This window comes from Capsicum annuum, chromosome 1 (genome assembly GCF_002878395.1).
Source record: "Capsicum annuum cultivar UCD-10X-F1 chromosome 1, UCD10Xv1.1, whole genome shotgun sequence".
In the NCBI taxonomy this organism is placed as follows: Eukaryota; Viridiplantae; Streptophyta; class Magnoliopsida; order Solanales; family Solanaceae; genus Capsicum; species Capsicum annuum.
The window spans coordinates 38695133-38705384 of NC_061111.1; positions in this window are offsets into that span (position 1 = coordinate 38695133).

The window sequence follows — 10252 nt, forward strand, 5'->3', positions numbered from 1 at the left end:
AAGAAACGTTTTCTTTAGTGAGTTATTATTACCATGAGATTTTAAATTATTAAATGTATTAACATTAGATAGATCAAGTAATGGTGTGATTGGGCCCTAATGATGATGAGAATGGTAGCCTTAGTTCATGAAAAGTGGCGTACAAGTGGGTTAAATATTAGGTAGTAAACTTCATTTAAGTAATGATTGGATAATCATGTTGAAGGGAGGTTATATATGATGATTTTCTTTATAATTGAAACACCTGCAATATCTTAGTTTGAGGCATACTGTTAGATGGAAGGTTAGTTGAATGATATATGTTGTAGTGTTTGGTATCTTGTTAAAAGAATAAGCTTTTCTGCGCTAGTGGTTGCATGGTTTCCTGATTCTTATGCTATCTCCATTTTTTTTGATGATTTTCAATTCTTTTGTGATCTGGTTCTCTTCTTAGGTTGTTATGTGAGAATGTACATAGATAGTAGCAGCAGAAAGTGATGCTAATCTTATTTATGTCGTTACTAGTTCCTAAAAAGACGCTATACGATTTTGCTTCAGAAAACGCGAGTGTTCCATAGAATTTTATCCTTTGTACTTATATTTTAATAAATTCAGGTTTTAAAGGCTAGAAATTTTAGAGTAAGAATATTTGGGGATCGAATAATGACCCATTTATTTGAAATTTGACGCACTAATTTATACTCTTATGAAAATTATATATATATATATTGAAACAGATTTTGAACATTTCAAAACTTTAAGAAAGGGCAGGACGCTTACGAGCTAGCTACATTCGAATTCTTCGATAGAGGTAGATTACGGTTTAATTGGAGTTTAGACTCACTTAATTGTGTGTATGCTCCTAAATTGTATACTTGTGGATTGGTATTCGGACATGCTTGAAATTGTTGATGTTTGGATTGTTGATTCGTGTATAATGTAGAAAATTGACTTGATGGAATTGTCTTATGACTTTGAGTGTACATGTAAACTCGGTACATTGTGTGGCATGCTGTGAGGTTGTGTAAATTGATATTGATAATACTTGGTTATGTTTATGTTGGATCGGGTACCACGCCGGTACATTTATATTTATGTTGGATCAGGTACCACGCTGGTACGTTTATATTCATGTTGGATCGGGTACCTCGCCGTTCGTTTATATTTATATTGGATCGGGTACCACGCTGGTACGTTTATATTCATGTTGGATCGGGTACCATACCTGTACATTTATATTCATGTTGGATCGGGTACCACACTGATACGTTTATATTTATGTTGGATTGGGTACCACGCCGGTACATTTAGATTTATGTTGGATCGGGTACCACGCCGGTACATTTACATTTATGTTGGATTGGGTACCAAGCTGGTACGGTACATGAACATAGATTGTTCTCTGCAGGTCATGACTATTTGGGCAAAAATAAGTCCCATAGCATGTGCGTACATATTTGTGTTATTTTTGTGGATGTTTATAGTATGGTTGATACTCTTGATGGTTATGTGGCTTGTTTGTGAACACTGTTTGACCTGTTGTTGCTGTATTGCTGATTCATTGAATATTTGTTGTGTGACGATGCATGTCTACTTATTTTTTGATTTATGTTGTGTACATGTTATTAAAGTGAGTTGTCCTATGATACCTACTAGTACATAGTGGTTTGTACTGATACTACCCTTTACTCTTCTTTTGTTGAGTGCAGAAAGTGTTCTAGGCTTAGACATGACCTTACCTCTAGAGTTTGATAGCATATCTTGATCCAAGGGTGAGCACTCCGTCTCTAGGCTGTCATGGGTCATCTTATTTGTTCTTGTCCATCTTTCGGGCAATGAAACATTCTTTATTTACTTTATTGTTGGATATCACTTTAGATATGATCTTTGTTAGTAGTTCTTGTACGATGACTTTTGGGTCTTGAAAATTTTAGTAAGTAGTTTGTTTGATTTTCGCAATAATAATAATTATTCTTGGATTATTGTTATTATGTTGATTTTATAATAATATCACCTTAATATTGACTAAGTGATTGGGTAATGGTTCGGTTTAAATGGTTCTTCTACAGGAAGATTAGTGTAGGTGTCACTCATGGCCATTTGGGTCGTGACACTTCTATTAAGATCTTCTAAACAGATGCAATTTTAAACTTACCTTTATGAATGATCTACTTATTGATAATAACAGTATCTCAGAACTTTCTGATATTATATATCTTGCTAACCGTAGATGATGCTATTTTGCAGGCTATAAAAAAGATTACAGAAAGACTAAATATACATGCAGTCACCCCTCAAACACCTAACTAGATATGTAAGGTGCAAATTATAAATATCTGTAGACTAGGGGAAGGTACAAAACAAAAGATAAAATATATGAACATGATCTTTCAAAATGAATAGGTAACTTCTTGTTTTCAAAATCAAACTAATTATTTACATTCCTTACTTCTGCCTCTTATATTATTATTCATAAAATTACCTTTTGGACAATCAAGTAAAATTAATTATCTACGGTGATGATATCTCCCCTTTTCAAGATATGTTCTAACTGTTTCACACATATTTGATAATGCGTACACCCGTGCAACAACCAACTCGGAGATATGAAATACCACTACATACATTCGAATGAATTATTGATAAAAAGATCATAGTAGATCAAATTGATAAATATGACTCGGATGAAAATGAGTTACCACCACCACGAATGGTAAATTCCACGTTAATTCAGGATATCAACAATCAAGCCTTCCGAGCTGCAAAGAAAAACCTTAAGAAAGCAGAATACAGTATGCTCATTTTACTCTTTCTGTCATTAAATATCTACTTCAACATAAGATAAAATATTTTTTTTCGATAGATGTGTTAGCGATAGTTTTCAATTGCTTTCCTCTAAGATATGTTACCAACATTCAAAAAAGATTGCAGAAACTCCTCCTTCTTGATACCAAGTAAGCATATTTGTCAAATTTACTACCATTCCTCCTACTGTACGATAAAAAATATACAACATATTAGTTACTACACTATACACAGCAATCAGGCTTACACATTCACATTATGTGAAGAAGTTCTCATTGAAGAAGAGGGCAAGAAACACCTTGCACAGCTTCAACAGCATCCAATCATCTGTATCAGGCTTATTGGAGTATCCAAGTACAATGGTAAACTAACCAGTATACTATAATTAATTTACTTATATACCTCTTACTCTCTTTCATAACATCATTGTTATTATAATTATTGTAGGCATATCGTTGACCACATAATTTAATACAACGAAATAGATTGATCCTCCTTAGTTAGAATGCCTTCAACTGAAATCATAGTATCAACTTACTTTACTTTACTTTGTACTAATTTGTACATTATTATTGATATGCTAAAATCTATCAAACACCAACTCAAATAGGGTTGTAGAAAATGGTGAAATGCTCAACTTTTTCGCTGCAAGAAGAACATTTCAATCTGAATTTTTTGTCTCTGCTTCAGAAGATGAAGAGATAGTGTCAATTAGCATCATTCAGTCACAACAAGATGTTAGTACCATCTCTATTCACCTGATTCACAACTTATGCTAAAATTTATCCTACTGATGATAAATAATGCCTTCTCCATAGGATCATGCCTTCACGATCAAAGTGCAAATAATTCAACCAATCAATCTCAAATATTGTTATGTCTTAGGTTGTCCAAACTATCCACAAAAAGTAAGAAATATAGTGAAAAGAAAATTCTAATGTATGAATTGTCATCAACGAAATATGTTGATTCCCAGTTACTTTGGTGCTAATATTATATACACATATACCCACAATATAAAAAATATATTTCTTTTTATTAACTAAAGTATTAACACATATTAATACAGGTGTCAATTCGATGTCAATCTTAAGGATAACACTGACTTAATAATTGAAATTATTAGAGGCAAAGAAAAAGAAAAATTATTGTCTCTTACAGCAGAACAGATTTACGAGCTTGCTTCAACTGAGGTAAAAAAACTTAACCATCCAACATACACATCAACTTAATTATTCAACAAACATAAAAACTAAACATATTTTTCCACAGAATAAGTCCCAGTCAATGCAAAATGATGAAATCAGACTGAATCAGAATATGTTCAGAGTTCAAATGAAAAAAGCACCTTCACGCACTGATCATATAATCTTTGGAAAAGTCTACATTTTAGCCTGTACTGGAAAAGGAGACATCATACCCTCTCTTCCTGCATCATCCACATCTCACATCAAAGAAGAAAGCAGGAAGCAAACAAAGGATTCCACTTCTTCTGTTGAACAAGCCAAACAATAAAATGAACGCCGGAACATACTCACGATGAAACAGAAAATGGAGTCATCAACTCTAATGAAAAAATAATAAATATTGTCAAGAAACTGCTTTCATATTCTTTCTCTCAATATTAATAATATCTTCAATATAATTAATATAATAATTTGTCACTGCTTATATTACACCCTCTTTCATTTGTTAAATACATTTGCAGGTTGATCAATTTTTCTTTTGCAATTACTTTTGAATTTTGTATAACAAAGGTATAGTTAGATTACTTATTAATAGAGTAACAAAATTTATATATGTTAGAATCATCTAAATATTTTTTGATTATCAGGTGGCTCTTATCCTTTTGTAAATGAAATATTGTTGTTTTTTGTTTATACTGCTGCGAAGACTTTTGGAGAAAAGAACTAGCACCTTATTACCTCTATCATGTAACCAATGTCTCAATAGGTCAGTCATCTCCTTAATATACGTTCTAACATATCTGCTTATTTAATTCATTACTATTTCGTGTTGAAAGAAAAGAAATTGCTGAACTATCTTCCCTTTCAATGAATTTTCTTCTGGAATCGGCTGGCTAGATGGCCCCTTGTTCTATCTTTTACGTTCTATGATTCCCTGCTTCCATATCAATCGTTGAAGCAACTATATCTCAATTCAAAATTACTTTGCGCATCAGTGGTTGAAAAATGGTATAATAGTACTCCCTCCATTTCATAATAAATGAATTGTTAGATTTTGGCACACATATTAAGAAAAAAACATTAAAGATATAAATTTAACACAACTTTTCATTTTTACCTCAAAAAAAGGAAAAAGCTAACCTTGTAATACCTTTTCAAAAGTTAATTGATTGTCAAATCATAAGGGTAAATTTGAAAAAAAAAATTCAATGATTCACTTATTTTGAAACACCAATAAATATCCGAACAATTCACTTATTCCGAAACGGAGGGAGTAATACATATATGGTAGAACTAATTTACTACATTTGAAACTTACTAATTAAAGATTTTTTTATCCCATTTCAAAATAAAATTTAGGAAATCTTAAGTTTTTTTAGTAATTGTATGTTGAACTTTCCGCGGTTATTGTTGCTGGCTGATTCTCTTTTTTTGTGTTGCTTTATTTACCTCTATCCTACTAAGTATTTTCTAAATTCTGTGTCTGTTCAATACTTTCGGTAATTGCTAATGAGATTTTGATGGATACAATCTTTGTGATGACTGATCAAATTATATATTACTCCATCTCCCAAGGAAAAGACTACTTTGAAAAATCTTTCTTGAGTGAGCAATCTATCAGAAACAACCTATTTACCTTTGAGGTAGAGGTAAGGCGTGCATACATTCTACTATCCTTCAAAAAAATTATAATCTGGTAATAAAACCTCCAACTTTATAAAGTGGCATTAGAAAGGGTTCACCAGATATTGGGTCTATCAAAAAAAAAAGTTCCCATCAGTTTCAACCCAAACTTGAGGCTTCAATGTCAGTTAACACCAATCTCTTTCGTGATGATATTTTGGACTAATTCACTGCATACATTCTTTCTGTGATTGTCTGTGGTTGGAGTAAGAATAGAAATATTTTGTAGTTTATTACAAATCAACAGTGAAATATTAATGTTTAGCTGATTTGATCTGCAAAACTGTTAATTTGCAGATATTGTCGTAGACAATTGTGCTATTTGCAGGAATCACATTATGGACCTCTGCGAGTTTCTTTGGATATCTTGGTTTAGTTTCTATGAAAATTCTGTATTTATTCATTCCATTGAGTGAAATTTTCTCACAACATATTTAATTACCTAGCTTTGTGGATGGAGAAGGGTCACAACTCACAATCCTATCAACAAGCTTAATCTGCAAGTCTTCCCTACCAGTAGTGAAGTCACAAGTTTCATTAAGGGTATTCAAAAATTACTATATATGTAGAAAAAGTACCTTGTAATATATTTATATATTTTATATAATTAATTTTTCATACATATAATATAATCTTTCAGAAAAAGGTCTTGAACTTGTTACGTGTTCAACTTATTCGGATAGCTACTGCTAAGAAATAATATTAGTTGTATAGAATTAGATTAGATTTAGCTTGAACTACATACTTACTTGATAACTTCTATTACAACCTGAGCATCTATGTGTGTGGCTACACCACTGTTCCCTACTATGCTGATATGGAAAATATGGAAAGAGAGATGCATAAGCAGATTTGAAAAATATATCAGAATGAAATATTGTCCTTTCATTGTCTTGGCTTCTGTTGGTCGTGATTTACCTTATGAATACTCTTATGACTGGTTTCTCTTTGTGAATATAGCTTTAGAGACCTCGGTATGTAAGACAAATGAAACCATCAATTCTTTATAAATAATTCTTTTATATAAATTAATAATATTTTTCCTTTATCTAAACACTTCTTTTGCAAGAAAATGGACTCACTGTTGCAGCTTGCTTTTCAGATCATCTTTCAACTTGATGTTTCGATAACAAAGGCAATCATACAATAAAAGTAATTAAAGTTACACTTTCTCTTTATCCTTTTCGCCAACTATTAAATTTAGGACTCGTCCAACTCTTGTTTATAACTTAATTTCATACTATGTTTAAAATATAATGTTCACTGTTTATTGATTATGGAACAATTCTTCGTAAACTTTTTTAAGGTGATGATAATAGGAATGTGAGGTCATAAAAGCTGGTCTTTGTTCTCTAGTGTTGTGTTGAAGATAATGATTTTTCTATAACCAAGCAAGAATGTATCATGTTCTTGTGCCAATAACATTCAGTTTTGGCACTTTTTGTACCAACAAATGCTTATATGTAGTACTTTCACAGTCTAGTAACGTAACAATGTAATTTTTATTCCACATATTATGAAGCATAACTGTTTTATCTTTCATCATAATTTCACATGTGCGAACTTAATTTGATACTATGTTTGAAACATAATATTCACTGTGTACTAATTATGGAACAATTCTCCTGTACTTTTTGAAGATAATGATAATAGGATTGTGAGGTCACAAAAGCTGATCTTTGTTCTCCAGTGGTGTCTTCAAGAAAATAATCTTTCTATAACCAAGCAGGAATGTACCATCATGCTTGTGTCAATAACTTTCAGTTTTGGCACTTTTTGTACCAACAAATACTTATATGTAATACTTTCACAATCTACCAGCGTAGAATGTAATCTTTGTTTCACATATTATGAAGCATAACTGTTTTATTCACCATCATAATTTTGCATGTGCATCGCACTGACTTGGACCACCTAGTTATATATAAGTGAGCGTGGCCAAATTTAATCGTCCTCACATTAATATTGTAATATTAAATTTACTATTATGTCGTACAAATTGTGGGCATATTCTTAATTTGTATTTATTTTTTAAAATTTATTTTATATAACTTTTATTATCTTTTCTTGTTCCTCTATCGTTTTCATTCATACTCGATTACAATTTTTACTTCGTGCATTTCTCCGTACGTGCTTCTTTTTTATTGTAATTTTATTTTTAAATAAATATATATTTAAATTTTTAAGAGTACTTTGATCATAATTTTTTTGATATGCCTCTGAATACGTGCTTCTTTTTTATTGTAATTTTATTTTTAAATAAATATATATTTAAATTTTTAAGAGTACTTTGATCATAATTTTTTTGATATGCCTCTGAATTTAAATCTAGTAATTAGCGTAAATTTAGAAGGAGATAAAATTTAATTAGATGTAAGTTAGTAAAGAAATTTGTAATTTTATAAAAGTAAAAAATTTATTAAAGGTTGTGTCCAAGTCAAAAGGAGCACTTATTGGGAATGGTGAAAAATATATATTTAAATTTTCAAAAGTACTTTGATTATAATTTTTTTAATATGCCTCTTAATTTAAATATAATAATTAGCGTAAATTCAGAAATAGATAAAATTTAATTAGATGTATATTGGTAAAGTAATCTTTACTTTTCTAGAAGTGAAATGTTTATTAATGAGTACTTATTGGAAATGGTGGGAAATATATATTTAAATTTTCAAGAGTACTTTAATCATAGTTTTTTTAATTACGATTTAATTTAATTAGATGTAAGTTGGTAATCTTTAATTTTCTAGAAGTGAAAAGCTTATTAAAGGTTGTGCTCAAGTCAAAAGGAGCACTTATAGGGAATGATGGGAATAAAATTTCTTTTCATTGAAAATGTATTTTATTAAATTAATTTTATTGATGATATTTTAAAATCCTAATTTAATTACGATTACTTATATAGTTATTTAATACTAAGAATAATATGGATAAAATAAGTATTGTAATACTCTCTCAATTTATTAAAATAGTCCAGTAGAATGAAGCATCAATTTTTTGTAACGCCCCGGAAAACGAATCCCGGAGCGTCACACGGTGCTTGAGGCTACGAGTAGCCCCAAGCTAATCCTTTGAGCCATTTTTCATTCAGTTCAGCACAAATCAACGGGGTTTTCATAAATAACCCTCAAATATCAACAGAGTAATCATCATCCAAGAATAAATTTTTTTTAGAAAGATAACAAAATACGACTTATTAGTTAACTCCCAACATCTATACTAGTCTGACAAGCCTCTAAGAAAATCAATAAAGCCAGCGAGCCATTGAGACATGCCCCAACTGACTCATACTCAGTTATCAAATGTAAACAATTCTGTGAAACCAACATTAGACATCATGTCCTCGGAACATGAGGACTCACCACAACAGAGAATGTAGAACAGCGTGTCCGAAGAATCAATGTCGAACCTGGAACTGAGCACCTGAACCTACATTCCGAGAAAATGTAGCCCACATCCGAAGATGTGGGTCAGTACCATGGAAAAGAACCGAGTATATGGGGGTGTATGCAGTTGTATAAACATCATCATCATAAATATTTATAAGAAATATGCAGGAAGTATGAAAGACTCACATAGTCCGAAGAAAAAATCACCATAATCATGAAAGGATGAAATAAGTACAATAACACATGTAAGTCATCATATAATTTGTCAATCACTTTCAGTTCATCAAGAATATCAATTCTCATAATGTAAATATCATTTAAATCTTTCGAAAGAATAACTTTCACAATTCCACTTTCAAATCACTTCACCATTCACCATAGACACAAGGAAACACACACACACTGGGAGATCCTATAACCGACATAAACCATGTGAGCTACATAGAGTCCAACGTACAACCCACGTTGGGGAGAGCCGTCCTATCCTTGCCATCGGAGTAGGACTATCGATATCAAATCCACACAAACTAGTGATCACTATATAAATCAGCCTCAGGCTCACTCCTATGGGAGCACGTAGTTCTAGGAAAGTAAGGTCGCTTTATACCTCCCACTTAGTGCTAAAGATTTCTTCCGGACTTAGCTCAGATCATTTCAAAGACAATCCAAAACAAAACAATTTCAGTAATATATAAATATACATCGGGAGCCGTCATGCTTTCCATCTATCAAAATCAACTACGTTGTGGATTTCTTTCCCACTCGAGTTCAAAACAACTCCATTAAGACCAAAAGGTAAAATCATTCAAAATATCTCAAATATTCAACATCAACGTGCTTATAACACACACTTTCTAAAAAAACACAATTTCCAATGGGGATTCACGACCCAAATATCAAAATCATGATAAATATCATTCAAGATTCATGCTTTATATCACCACACATGTAAATTCATCTTTCAAAATCATAAACATCAAGATTTCATAAAATCATCATAAGATATGACTTCATGCTTCAAATTCATAAAAATCAAATAAAAATCATGCCTTTGTAAAGAAAATTACTTTTGGGCACAAGAACGAAAGAGAGTTCTTGTTGAAAAACCCCACATACCTTGAATGATGAACTTTAGATTGATACTCGTTTTTGAGATGTTAATCGTACCTTTGAATGATGGTTCTTGGAGTTCTTGAACTAGGAACTTGG